Source organism: Oncorhynchus nerka, linkage group LG27, assembly GCF_034236695.1.
Source record: "Oncorhynchus nerka isolate Pitt River linkage group LG27, Oner_Uvic_2.0, whole genome shotgun sequence".
Classification (NCBI taxonomy): domain Eukaryota; kingdom Metazoa; phylum Chordata; class Actinopteri; order Salmoniformes; family Salmonidae; genus Oncorhynchus; species Oncorhynchus nerka.
In genome coordinates this window covers 62056039-62070303 of record NC_088422.1, presented here as the reverse complement: position 1 = coordinate 62070303, position 14265 = coordinate 62056039, and positions in this window count along the sequence as shown.

The window sequence follows — 14265 nt, the reverse complement described above, 5'->3', positions numbered from 1 at the left end:
GTCTTACGATCACGAAAACACACATCTTCCTCTATTAGCCTTGGTCTCTAAGGAGTTTGTATTTGCTACCGTTATGCTGCAGTAATTTGTACCGTTATGGTCCATTTGGAGTGACCCCATCCTCTGTGACTGGGAGTGTGTCTCCTGTGTCTGTATGCTCAGTGATGCCATCTTCATCCTAACCTTATTGCTTTTAATGACTCCCTCTTTCCTTTCATGAATTCTTTATCGATTCCTTCTGACGTCTGGTGAATTAATTTTCAATTACTGCAACAACAAACAACAAAAAATCCCCCCCCCCCCCACACCACACTAATGTCTGGCTCCACCTATACATACGAGTGTGTATAAGCGTGTGTGTGTGTGTGTGTGTGTGTGTGTGTGTGTGTGTACAACAACGTGGCGTGGTGATGTTCATACTTTCCCTTCCACCGTTCTTCTTCTCTCAATCCATTTAGCAAAGGACTGGGGGAGAAATATTCATCTTCAAAGTCCACACCCAAACACTCACACGCACACACACACACACACACACACACACACACACACACACACACACACACACACACACACACACACACACACACACACACACACACACACACACACACACTCACACACACACACACACACACACACACACACACTCACACACACAAATGCACGCACACGCGCACGCACGCACACACACACATCCTCAGACTAAAAGACACACACAAGGGAGCGTGTGAATCCGACGGAGAGAAATTGTACTAAAGGTCACAGTGTGCTAATGGCCAGGCTATCTTACATGAAATAAGTCCAGACACTTTCGACAGGTCTCTCAATGTCACAGAGCAGCCTTTCGCTGCTGCCCGGCCCTGACGTGACTGGAAAGCGAGGTGAGGTGAGGTGCTCTGCGTTGATGTGCGGTTCGTGGAGAGGCTTTTCATTTCGTGTACTCTTCAAAAATCCCCGACAATGTCCTGTAAGCATAGCCAACCAGTGCAATCTATTCCCCCCGTCATTTTTAAGAATAGGAGACACACTCCAATACTCGATAGACATGCTCAGTGTTAGACTCAGGAGTACAACGTCAATTTTAAATACCCACAGGTCATTAATTACAGCAATTATTCACTTTCATTTCTCTGACATATATTGACTGTTGTTTTTTTAATGCGCCCAACCTAAGCCACCCAGAAGACTTGACAGCAAAATAACAGAATTGTTTAAAGTGAGCCACCATTTTAACAGAGCTTTGGGCATAGTCATAGATTTCTTCAAATGTGATATGAAATGTGAAGATTTTTTGTCAGTTGTCCAATTATTTCACATTACTATGATGCCAAAGCATCAGGGAGTTTGATGGAAAACAATACGCAACATAGAGTATGTGGGCCTACTTCTGTATTTAAACAGGAACGCGGGTTGGATAGATGGCATTAAAATGACTATTGAAAGTCTGAAAATAAGAAAATGACCGTATGCTTTGTAAAGATATGTTGCAGAATGTAAGAGGCCAACTGCTTGTGTTGCTCTATGTGTTGGCAGCTGTGTACATGTGTGTATTTGCCCTGCACCTATGTCCCGGGCCTCTCGTCCTCTCTGTGTTTATGTTGTGTGTGTGTGTGTGTGTGTGTGTACGTGTGTGTGTGTACATATGTCCGTGGAAGTCGTGTGTATTTGTGCGTGTCCTGACCTAATCCCGTCTCTACTCATCCTCCTATGAGAGTAGCGAGAAATACAGCTCTGTAATTGTTAGGTCTGGCCCCCACATTCTTTACCCAGGCGACCGCCCGGCTCCATGTCACTTTAACAACCTGGAATTATCACCACAATGGAGATTTCAGGTTAAAAGTGTCTCTAAGAGAATATAGATACATTTTCCGTCAATAAATTTCCCTCTCCGCCTAGTTTCTTCTAAGTCAAGTACCCCCCCCCCCCCCCCGCCTTGATTGACATTTTTACCACAAAATTATAACATGTCTGTCTGTGAGAGGGGGATGTCTTGCTCCAAAATTAGCTAACCATCAAAATAAAATAGGATAAGTTCATCATGGTGTCATTTCACAGGAATATTGATTCTTGCAGACATACAGGATTTCCCATTAAAGCCGTAGCCAGTGTGTCTTCGGCAGACAGTAAAGCACATGAAGGATGCAGTGATATACAGGCCTGGAGAGCATCGTTCCCCTAACATTGTCTGTTCGCATTTAACCTTTGCTAAACCAGCGGGTCTTCCCTTTACTCAGAGAAAGGCTGAGGACTGGAATTGAAGACGGTATTCATTTCCAACGTTAGAATACCTTTATATACATACAGCACTATTTGTGCACAAAGCAACAAGGTTTGTGTGTTGTTCTAAATGTACAATTGTCACTGAAGGATCGTGTTACACCGTTTTGTGAAACGATCACTAAAGACTGGGAAGACAGACACCAGACACAGTCCGGCATGAGACGTCCTGTTTTGATCATTCGCTGGAGAAACTGAAGTAAATCAACCTAGTGGACAGACACTAACGACTGTTGGAATGCTGCCGGAACAGTAAACAACGTCAACTCCACATCTCCCCGACACAACTTGAATCAACAAACTTTTTAGACTAGTCCCCTTCATGTCACTCTAGCTGTTATATAAACTACGGAAAACTACCCCGTTCAGCTATCTACAGGGGGGAAATGTTTAACTACTAGTGAGACCTTTAGAACCAATGAGGTTGAGGGGTCAGTACAGCTCAGCTCGCCCAACAATAACCAACAATGAACAGAGTAATTGTTTAACCATCCAATCAGATTTCGGCCATGTGATTCTTTTTTACATTTTTTATATCAGTGTTAAACCAAAAAATGCAACCGCCCAATCGGATGCAGAGTAAGTGCTTCAACATGCCTATAAGAACTAAAGAGTTGCCTCAGCAGCCAACTGGTTGCCACGTAAGTGCTTCAGTATGACTATGGGAAATACAGGAGAGCTTAACCAGCCCCAGTCATACTGCTGTAATGAAAGCCAGATTGAAAGAGGGTTTGGATTGATTTCCAACATCTTGATTTGATATCCTGAATTAATTATTTTAACTTGAATAATATATAAAGGAAAATAAATGTAGAACACTCGGGGGAACAAGAGAGGGCTTCACTACTGCTGAGTTATCTCTTGGCCAATCTCACCCGCAAGACTGCTCTCAGCTGTGTGTGTGTGTGTGTGTGTCTGTGTCTGTGTGAGCGTGCGCGTCTGTGTGTGCCTGTGTGTGTGTGTCTGTGTCTGTGTGTGTGTGTGCTCGTGTGGGCGTGCATTCACACACACGTGAGTGTGTTTGTGTATGTGTGTGCATGCAGAGTATGTTTGCAACATATATGTGTGTACTGCGCGAGAGTATGTGTTCCATATACTGTTATGTGAATGTTTGTGTGTCTCTGTCAGATGGTTGCAACAGTAAGATATATGTGTGTATGAGCGGCAGTTTGTTTAGGGAATGTATTAGGAGTTCTACATTGAACGCTCACAAATCCGTCATTCGTTTTTATAAATCTATTAAAATACTATATACGTAGTGTATTAAAGGACAAAAACTATTGATTGTATTTATTCAGTGGACACACAGTCTGCAATACATTGCTTTACAATAGTAAGACATACAGGAGCCTCCAGTGTGCTCCTTACTGAATCAAAGATACTGTAACATAAAATGTCTAATACTCAACCAGGTGGGTTGCTGGCAAGGCATCAGTTATTGGTGGTTCATCTTCCCTTTTGATTGTAGTTATTGATAAAGTAATCTACTTTCTCTACCCAGAGTATTCTAAACCACCATCAGCGTAACTCTTTTCCTTTACAGGTACTTTTGCCGACTCATTCTGCAGTAGAATGAGAGGAAACACCGAAACACCCTTTCGACACAACCTCTGAAAAGGGCTACACAGCTCCACTGCCAGCACTCGATTGGAAGGTAGTGCCTTCCCTCTTCCACCCATCCCACCTGCATCTGACGCCCAGATGATCATAAAAGTAGGCTACTGTCAGCACGCCCGTGATTTACTGACAGCCTGAGCCAATCAATCTCAAAGTTCCGATTAAAAGTACAAAAATCAAGTTCTCTGTCTCTCCTTTTTATTTTGAACGTAAGCGAAAATAAATGGAAGCCTTTACATTTCATAGCTTCCAGAATACTCTGGCAAGTATTCAGTGTGCTCTACTTTTGTCTTTCAACCTCGCCGCGGGAGGCAGCGCTCATCCGCAGGAGGCAGCACTCATCCGCAGGAGGCAGCGCTCATGACATCTTTATATACGACGTTCTCGTTTTCAAAATGCCATCGAACATTCGGATGAGTGCTGCACTGTGATCTCGGAAAACAAAAAATACTGACATCAGATTTTTCTTATTGAAACGTGCTCTGCTGAAGAGCACGTCTGAGTGAACCAAAGGGCATTACCGTCTCGCATTAAAAATCCTACTTTACATTTCCCTCCCAGAAAAAGGCATAATTATACTTGGACGTATATAAATACGTACCTGTTTTTATAGGTAAGTTCAGCAGTGTCATAAAAAAACAAGGGATAGCACTTAATCACCAGGACAAATACACATTAGCTTTTGAATTCATTTACCCCAAAAATCTTTATTTGAATATGGTAAACCATTCTCATTACCCAAACAGATGCATTCAAATTCAGTCTGTAGGAGACAAAAGGGCAGCGAGAAGGGGACTCTTAGTCACTTTTAGCCATTTTTCACTAAATATCTATCTTTGAATTCATTAAAGGTGGAAAGCTTCCTCTGATAATACCCTGTCTTCTCTCTTTGATAATACAGTGTCATCACTGCAAAACCCTGTCAGCCTCACAGTGATGTGTCAGTCATGCATTCAATAATAATGGTTGGATCATTTTTAATGTTTAGAGGAGGAGATCACAAAGTCATGAACTATTTTCTGACTCCCTCAGCAGTTAGTGGCGATGTCGCAGCGTTGTCGGGGTGAGCCGTAATGTATAGTGCTGCAAACAAGAAGGATTGCAGGATCCCTGCCTCCCAGCCCGTGGGAGCCCGCGGTGACGCCGGAGCTCAGGTATATGGATGGCCTGAGGAGGTCTCCATCATTCATAAAACATGCCTCCGTACGCGGCCGAATTGATCTTGCAAAAGAAGCAGGGTGGCACAGCTACCACTTCATTAGTCTTCTCGTGCCACAAATCACCCTGCACTAGCCTCCAAGGGACTGCAGCCACCCCCGCCACCCTCACCTCAGCTCTCCTCTCCTTAAAGGCCCGGGGGAAAGGGTGCCGGTTAGATAACAACACCATGATAGCAGTGTTATAACAGCTTGTTAGCATTGTGTTAATTTTAGCTCAACATCAGAGTGATGGTACAACGCAGGCATGGTGAAGGTCTAGCACTGAATTAGGAATGAGCTCAGATCAAGAAGGAGGCGACATCAGATCAGCCAGAGCAAAACAAAGTAGAAAACGCTGAAAAGCACATGAATCTTGTCAATGCTAATTGATAGCTAGTGGTCATTTTGAGATTCCCGGATTAAATCAAGTCTCCATAAAACAATGTGAAATATTGATGACATTTACTTTCCATGGTTCTGAAATGAATTGCCCCATTCCTCTACTATTTCTGATGAATGTTTTTTATTGCCTTTTTTGTTGTTGCTGTAGCTGCTTGAGAGAATTGAGCGTGGCCTTTTCTGCAAATGTTTCCAACTCACCAGAGAAACCCTGGAGGACACAACCATCATTGGCCATAATAAGTTCCTCTTTGCTTCCCTCTGAATTTGTTCGCTAAGATGCCATTTTATGAGCAAAATAAAAAAATGTAAGGTATATGAATCTACGTCCCGTTTTTTATGTTTACCGATGACATTGGTTGACATTAATATCGTCATTAAAGCAATTATATGTGATGAAGGTAAATAGTCAAACTTAATTAGTAAAAGCATGTTTTCTATCAAATTGTCTGTTACGCACCTGCAGTGTATACAGCAGCCTGATCACTAGAAAAATACTTTGATTTTCGAACATTTGAAATGGTCTTGAGAACGTCGATACAGTATATGCCTTTGTAGTGTGGTAATATTTCATATGTGTATACAGTATACCTCACATGTGAGCCATAATAAGACTAAGCAATTAGCCTATTCAAACGATCATCTGACTCCATAAAGATTATTTAGCAATATGCAAGAGACTACAGTTGAGTTATAGCAATAGGCAATCAAGAAATGTCTGAGAATGGAATTCTAAATACAAGTGTAGAATGAACGGATTCACATGCAAAGCATAACGCTTAAGTTATAAAGCATTAACAAGCATCACTTTGGCATGATTCCAAGCCTAACCAGAGAGGTGGAGAGAGAGAGAGAGACAAAGAAACCATGGCTTGAGCCATGGCCCCATAGCTCACGGGAGAGGTAGAGAGAGAATGTAGGTATCTCACCAGCGCAGGTCAGGAACTAAAATAAAAAGAGACAATCCATTCAGACCCTTTACAACATCTGACCATGTTTGAATTCAAAAATTGGAGTTGTTGACCAATAGCAATACTGTTGAGTTAAACCTCAAATCAGATATCAGACCTACAGACCTGTAAAGACAACAGAACCTCTGCTACCCAGAAGTGTGACAGCAGGGGGTTGGTTAGATAATGAGGCATTCCTAAAACATCACAAAGTAATCCTTGCATACAGCTGATAAGAGTCACTTTGGGGGCTGAGCCACCCTACATAACCCTCCCTTGAGCACATCTGATTCTGGTTCAGACAGAAGTGTTCAAAACCAGACGGCCAGCACTGTAGACACTGTAGACGATCTTAAGAGCAGCAGTTCATGGGCCTTGCAGCATCACTTCAAAAATGTCCCTTTGGCAGGTAGCATTGTCTCCTTTAGACATGCAAATCTTCACTGCAAGCAAGCTAGAAAGGTATGCTCCATTATTTCAAAAGTAATTCAAAAGCAAAACACAGAGCTGAAGGTACTTCACAGATTAATTCACATTTCAGTTAACATATGTGGTTTTGTCAAATCAGTCAGATGAATATATAAGATATCAAAGATCACTGCATCATATAAGATAGTATATTTGAAAATAAAAACTCTCCAAAACTCTCCACCCTTTGAGAGAAAATGGATATGCCATGAAAATGACAAAACAAATGCAAATAATAATATAATAATCAAGAACAATTATTGGAGTTAAAATCAAAACTTTCAAGCAAATGGTTTCGCACGCAATTTGAAAATTAAATATATTAGCATGTCAGTTTACAGCACCCAACATTAGAATACCAATGTTGTGAGAAACAAGGCAATGACTTTACTCGTAGCACACCCACATCTCTACATTCAGATGGACTTACCCATATGTACTGCGCATAGGGAAATAAACTCTTTGTGTCTTAACAGAAGCCATTACATTTTGTCTAGCAATCTGTATGCATCAAAGAAAACACATTCACAAAAGTAACCTATATAGCTATCATAAATGGATAAAAAAAATTATGGCGTTCTAAATGAAGAAATCATTAACACATTGTCTAATCATCAAAATCCAAACATTTAGGACAAAACTCCAAATTTACCCTAAGCTGCAAGTGAAATCGAGACGGACGACACCTCCCTATATCCCAACATCTTTGCATAGTACGACTGCTTCTGTGACTAGAGTTACAAAACCTTACTGAGTAGTTGGTCCTACCCTGTGGGCCGGCAGGATGCCTGAAATGTGCAGGTGGATTTCAACAGTGCCTGACCCATAAGCCCTTCCTTTTTTAGAAATCACAACTGTGCTTTGTGGGCTGTTTGGGATTAGCCTCTGTACATGTCCCAATAGCTGCAATCGGGCTATTTTGGTAGCTAGGTCACTTTGGAGCTGATTTGCTTTCTGTTCTACCAAGACTTGCTTTGCGTCATGTCGAAATAACCTAGTCAAATGGTGCTCTTTTTCGAATGCTTGAAGTTCTGCTTGCAACGGCTCTATTTGGCGCTCTCTGATATCTCTGGAACTTCACAGTGGTATAAATAAAGTTTTCTGTGTCACAATTCGTTCTTCCCGGGTAAAAACACAGAGAGCTCGAGAATTAACATCTTCTTAGATTTTTTTCTTGCGCATGCCAATATATTGCCTGTACTGGGGGATTTCATCCCTAGTCGAATCAAATTTGTGACCATTCTTGCGTTTTTGATCAAATTATTAATACGAGATTATACGGGAAATATCAGCCGCCTGCATATTCGCCATCACGTAAGCCACATATTTGTTATACAGTATGTCGGGGAATCCAATGTAATAAACTTCAATTTAGTTCAAAGCATCGGTAAGAAATACCGTGTCGGGGTCACCATTTATGACCTGTTTCAGGAATCTAGGCTTATCACCTCCTCACAGGAGAGGCATTTGAGCATATTTTAGCTTTTTTATCAAAATGCTTCTTTCTTTTTTTTTACAGAAATGCCTTCTGGAACATGTGAACTTTTATGTGCCTTAATAACAAACTTGTGTTCCATCTGTAAATATGAGTACAATTGTTCAATTAGGAGCCAAGTTGGTTTAGCCTCGGAAAAGACAGGAACTTTCCTCCTAGCCATGATTGGCTGAGATAATGGATGGGCTGGACATGGCAGGAGATGAGTTTGGATTGGTCTGCCATATAGCATGCTACTGTCTATAATGTGAGGTGCTCAAACGATTAGCTAATTTCATGAACAACATTTACAGTATGCCCTGAATTTAGCAGGCGCTATCGACAGATCAGGCGGAAAAAGTTGTGATGGGCTACTTTCTGCACATGCCACGGTCAGTGTGAACCAGAGTGACTTGACACAACACTGGCAAACAAGATGTAGCTACAAACAAAACAGTTTAATGGTTCCAGTCTGCCGTGAAGCATTCATCCATCTATATGGGTAAGTGTCTTGCTATATACTTTCTAATTTAGTCAGAAAGTAGATTTGTCAGAAAGTGTAATGTTAGCTAGCGAATGTTAGCTTGCCGGCTCGCTAGCTAACATTACATGTATGATCTGTGTAGTAATATTATTTGAATCAGGAACCCATTTTCATTCGTAGTTATAGCCTAATGTTAGCTAGCTAACATTGAATCTAGTTGGTTAGCTTTAGCTACCTGCAGATTCATGTTAGAGCTATGACAATGTTTGTACTGGTAGTAGTATGAGTTGGGATTATGCCGGTTTATTGTTTAGCTAGCTAACTAGCTAGCTACATATCTAAGTAAAAGACTCCACTTCGCCAGATGATTACGTGACCCATCAAGTTAGCCAGGTGTGTCTGGGGGTGATTACGGCCATCTATTGTATTTCATGAACATGTGCACATGTCTAGACAATTATGACCCGTCCACTTAGCTAGATGTGTCTGGGTAAACGTCATCTAATTAAAATATTTCAAAAATATATTTATCTGGACACTTTCTGTTTTTGATATTGCTACTATGCCAGTAACCATTTCACTTTACCGTTTATACAATCTGTATCCTGTGCATGTGACAAATAAACTTTGATTTTTATTTAATATAGTGTGTGTTTACCAGAGATGGTAACATGAAGAACAACATGTCCCGAACCAAAGTCAGATTAGGATAATGACAAGGACATCATTTTTTTACCTAGAGTTTTCTATATTGTAGGCTACTTCTTTTGCCACTTTTAGTGTTGAAATCTTTGGTTGTTTACTACGCTACTCAATCTGTTTAGCACATGGCCTCACATTTTGAATCCTTAATCCTGTTCCATTTGAATTGGACCGATTTACACGTTTTTTCTCTGAAAAATGTAGTTCATTTAATCTGATTGTCATAAGGTTCAATGACTTTGTCCACACAGGGCATCTGAACACACAAAATACATTTGGATGATTTTCATTAGATTTTGGGATTAGATTAGATTTAATTTTTGTACACCTGTGGTGTTCCTGGTCAAAAATGACCGGTCATTAGAAATGAATGGGTGAGACTACAATTAGTGTATACAATTGAGTTCAGGCACATGCCCATTCATCAGATGGACACACTTCCTCTCCCTGACCCCATTCATGGCTTCCATGGCAACCCCCACGGTGTTACGGTTTTCTTCCGTCGAAAGAGAGTCGGACCAAAATGCAGCGTGGTTAGTTCGATACATCTTTAATGAAGAAAAAAACACGAACAATACAAAAACAACAAACGGAATGTGAAAACCTATACAGCCTATCTGGTGACAACTAACACAGAGACAGGAACAATCACCCACGAAATACTCAAAGAACAAAACCCCATGACAAAAACGCACCACAAAAACCCATGTCACACCCTGGCCTGACCAAATAAATGAAGACAAACTATACTTTGACCAGGGCGTGACAGAACCCCCCCCTAAGGTGCGGACTCCCGGACACACATCAAAACAATAGGGAGGCTCCGGGTGGGCGTCTGTCCATGGTGGGGGCTCCGGCTCGGGACGTGGACCCCACTCCATCAATGTCTTAGTTCCTCCCCCTCGCATCCTAGAATAGTCCACCCTCGCCGCCGACCATGGCCTAGTAGTCCTCACCCAGAACCCCACTGGACTGAGGGGCAGCTCGGGACTGAGGGGCAGCTCGGGACTGAGGGGAAGCTCGGCACTGAGGGGAAGCTCAGCACTGAGAGGAAGCTCAGCACTGAGAGGAAGCCCAGCACTGAGAGGAAGCTCAGCACTGAGAGGAAGCTCAGGCAGGTAGTTGGATCCGGCAGATCCTGGCTGGCTGGCGGATCTGGAAGAGTCTGGTTGACTGGCGGATCTGGAAGAGTCTGGTTGACTGGCAGATCTGGAAGAGTCTGGTTGACTGGCAGATCTGGAAGAGTCTGGCTGACTGGCAGATCTGGAAGAGTCTGGCTGACTGGCAGCTCTTTGCAGACTGGCAGCTCCTTGCAGACTGACAGCTCTGGCTGCTCCATGCAGACTGACATCTCTGGCTGCTCCATGCAGACTGACAGCTCTGGCTGCTCCCTGCAGACTAGCAGCTCTGGCTGCGCTGAACAGGCAGGAGACTCCGGCAGCGCTGGAGAGGAGGAAGGCTCTGGCTGCGCTGAACAGGCGGGAGACTCCAGCAGCGCTGTAGAGGAGGAAGGCTCTAGCTGCGCTGAACAGGCGGGAGACTCCGGCAGCGCTGGAGAGGAGGAAGGCTCTGATAGCGCTAGACAGGCAAGGCGCACTGAAGGCCTGGTGCGTGGTGCTGGCACTGGTGGTACTGGGCCGAGGACACGCACAGGAAGCCTGGTGCGGGGAGCTGCCACCGGAGCACTGGTGTGTGGAGGTGGCACTGGATAGACCGGACCGTGCAGGCGCACTGGAGCTCTTGAGCACCGAGCCTGCCCAACCTTACCTGGCTCGATGCCCACTCTAGCCCGGCCAATGCGAAGAGCTGGTATGTACCGCACCGGGCTATGCACCCGCACTGGAGACACCGTGCGCTCCATAGCATAACACGGTGCCTGCCCGGTCTCTTTAGCCCCCCGGTAAGCACAGGAAGTTTGCGTAGGTCTCCTACCTGGCGTAGCCATACTCCCTGTGAGCCTCCCCCCAATACATTTTTGGGGCTGATTCTCGGGCTTCCATCCGCGTCGCCGTGCTGCCTCTTCATACCAGCGCCTCTCCGCTTTGGCCGCCTCCAGTTCTTCTTTGGGGCGTCGATATTCACCAGGCTGTGCCCAGGGTCCTTTTCCATCCAATATCTCCTCCCAAGTCCAGAAGTCCTGTGATCGCTGCTCCTCGCGATAAACAGGGGGCGTTGGCTCAGGTCTGAACCCTGACTCTGCCACACTCTCCCTGAGCCCCCCCCCCCAATACATTTTTTGGGGTGACTGTCGGGCTTCCTTGCCAACCGTGTTCCCTCGTATCGTCGGCTCCTCTCTCCAGCTGCCTCTGCTCTCCTAAGTGCCTCCACCTGTTCCCATGGGAGGCGATCTCTTCCAGCCAGTATCTCCTCCCAAGTGTAACAACCCTTGCCATCCAAAACGTCTTCCCATGTCTATTCCTCCTTTCGCTGCTTCTGTTGCCGCTGCCTGTCACCACGCTGCTTGGTCCTGGTGTGGTGGGTGATTCTGTTACGGTTTTCTTCCGTCGAAAGAGAGTCGGACCAAAATGCAGCGTGGTTAGTTCGATACATCTTTAATGAAGAAAAAAACACGAACAATACAAAAACAACAAACGGAATGTGAAAACCTATACAGCCTATCTGGTGACAACTAACACAGAGACAGGAACAATCACCCACGAAATACTCAAAGAATATGGCTGCCTGAATATGGTTCCCAATCAGAGACAACTATAATCACCTGACTGATTGAGAACCGCCTCAGGCAGCCATAGACTATGCTAGACACCCCACAAAACCACATGACAAAAACGCACCACAAAAACCCATTTCACACCCTGGCCTGACCAAATAAATGAAGACAAACATACTATACTTCGACCAGGGCGTGACACACGGGAACCTTTCCACAATAGAATATTTCCCTCATGGGAACCACACCTGTTGGCGTTCTCACAAACAATCGTAACATTGTTTCAATAATATATGGAACTTTTCTCGCAGTTCTGGTATATAAAGCTTTTTTGAGGCCTTGCTCATAATTAATTCTGTGGCAGCCAATGACCAAACGATATACTGTATGTGAGGCTCTTGATCATATCTTTGATCATGACCCTGGTGAGGAGGAGAAAATCCTTGTTAACCTTTGACACAAAGTAGTCTGTGGTAAAGAGCACAATATGTTTAATCTGAGTCTTTGTTATAGTCAAAATATTCCATACATTATGCTTTTTTACTCAAAAAAGGGTTGTATGAGCTCAGGTCAATGAGGCATACAGGCCATAAATAGCAAATAGAAGTTCATAACTTATAATGTTCACAAGAACTTAAGTTGATAAAAAGATCTAATGCAATATATGTATTATTACGGATTTATAATCAGCTATAATGGGGTGGTCATTTTGGACTGGGAACACAGAATTAATTGACATAAAACGAACACAACAGGAGGGTTAAAGAGATGGGAGGGACTAAGGCCTAACTGAGCAAGCGGGAGAGAAGGGCCTTGGTCAGGGAGGTGACCAAAAAAACAATGGTCACTCTTAAAGAGCTTCAGAGCTCCTCTGTGGGGATGGGAGAACCTTCCAGAAGGACAACTATCTCTGCAACGTTCCACCAATCAGGACTTTATGGTGGAGTGGCCAGACAGAAGCCAATCCTCAGTAAAAGGCACATGACAGCCCGCCTAAAGGTTTGCCAAAACGCACCTGAAGGACTCAGATCATGAGAAACAAGATTATCTGGTCTGATGAAACCAAGATTGAATTCTTTGGCCTGAATGCCAAACGTCACGTCTGGAGGAAACCTGGCACCATCCCTACGGTGAAGCATGATCATCCTTTTGAACTGAGCTGCAGGACAGGAAGGAAACTGCTCAGGGATGTCACCACGAGGCCATTTGTGATTTTAGAACAGCTACAGAGTTCAATGGCTGTGATGGGAGAAAAGTGAGGATGGATCAACAAAATTGTAGTTACTCCACAATAATGACCTAAATGACAGTGAAAAGAAGAATAGAAATATACTGATTTTTTTTTCTCTCCAAACATGCATGCAACAAGGCAATAAAGTTGTACAGCAAGAACACACGGCAAAAGGAATACACTTTTTGGCCTAAATGCAAAGCCTTGTATTTGGGGCAAATCCAACACAACACATCACTGAGTAACTGCCTTCTTATTGTCAAGCATGGTGGTGGCTGCATCATGGTATGGGTATGCTTGACATTGACAAAGACTGGGGAGTTTTTCAGGATAAAAAGAAACAGGATGGAGCTAAACACAGGCAAAATCCTAGAGGAAAACCTGCTTCAGTCCTTTTTACACCAGACACGGTGTGAGGAATTCACCTTTCAGCAGGACAATAACCCCCCAAAAAAAAAAGATCTTGACAGAGCTTAAAGAATTTTGATAATAAAAATGGACAAATATTGCACAATCCAGGTGCCAGGTGTGCAAAGCTCTTAGAGACTAACCCAAGATGACTCACAACTATAAATGCTGCCAAAGATGTTTCTAACATGTGTTGACTGAGAAATGTTAGAAATCTTTTCCACTTTGACATTACAGAGTATTTTGTATAATAGTTCACAAAAAAATCACAGTTAAATATATTTTATTCCCACTTTGTAACACAATCATTTATATGTGAGTACTTATTATACCCACTGTACAATCAGTAGGGTTTTGCTGATACATTTTTTGGCCCTGTCGTTAT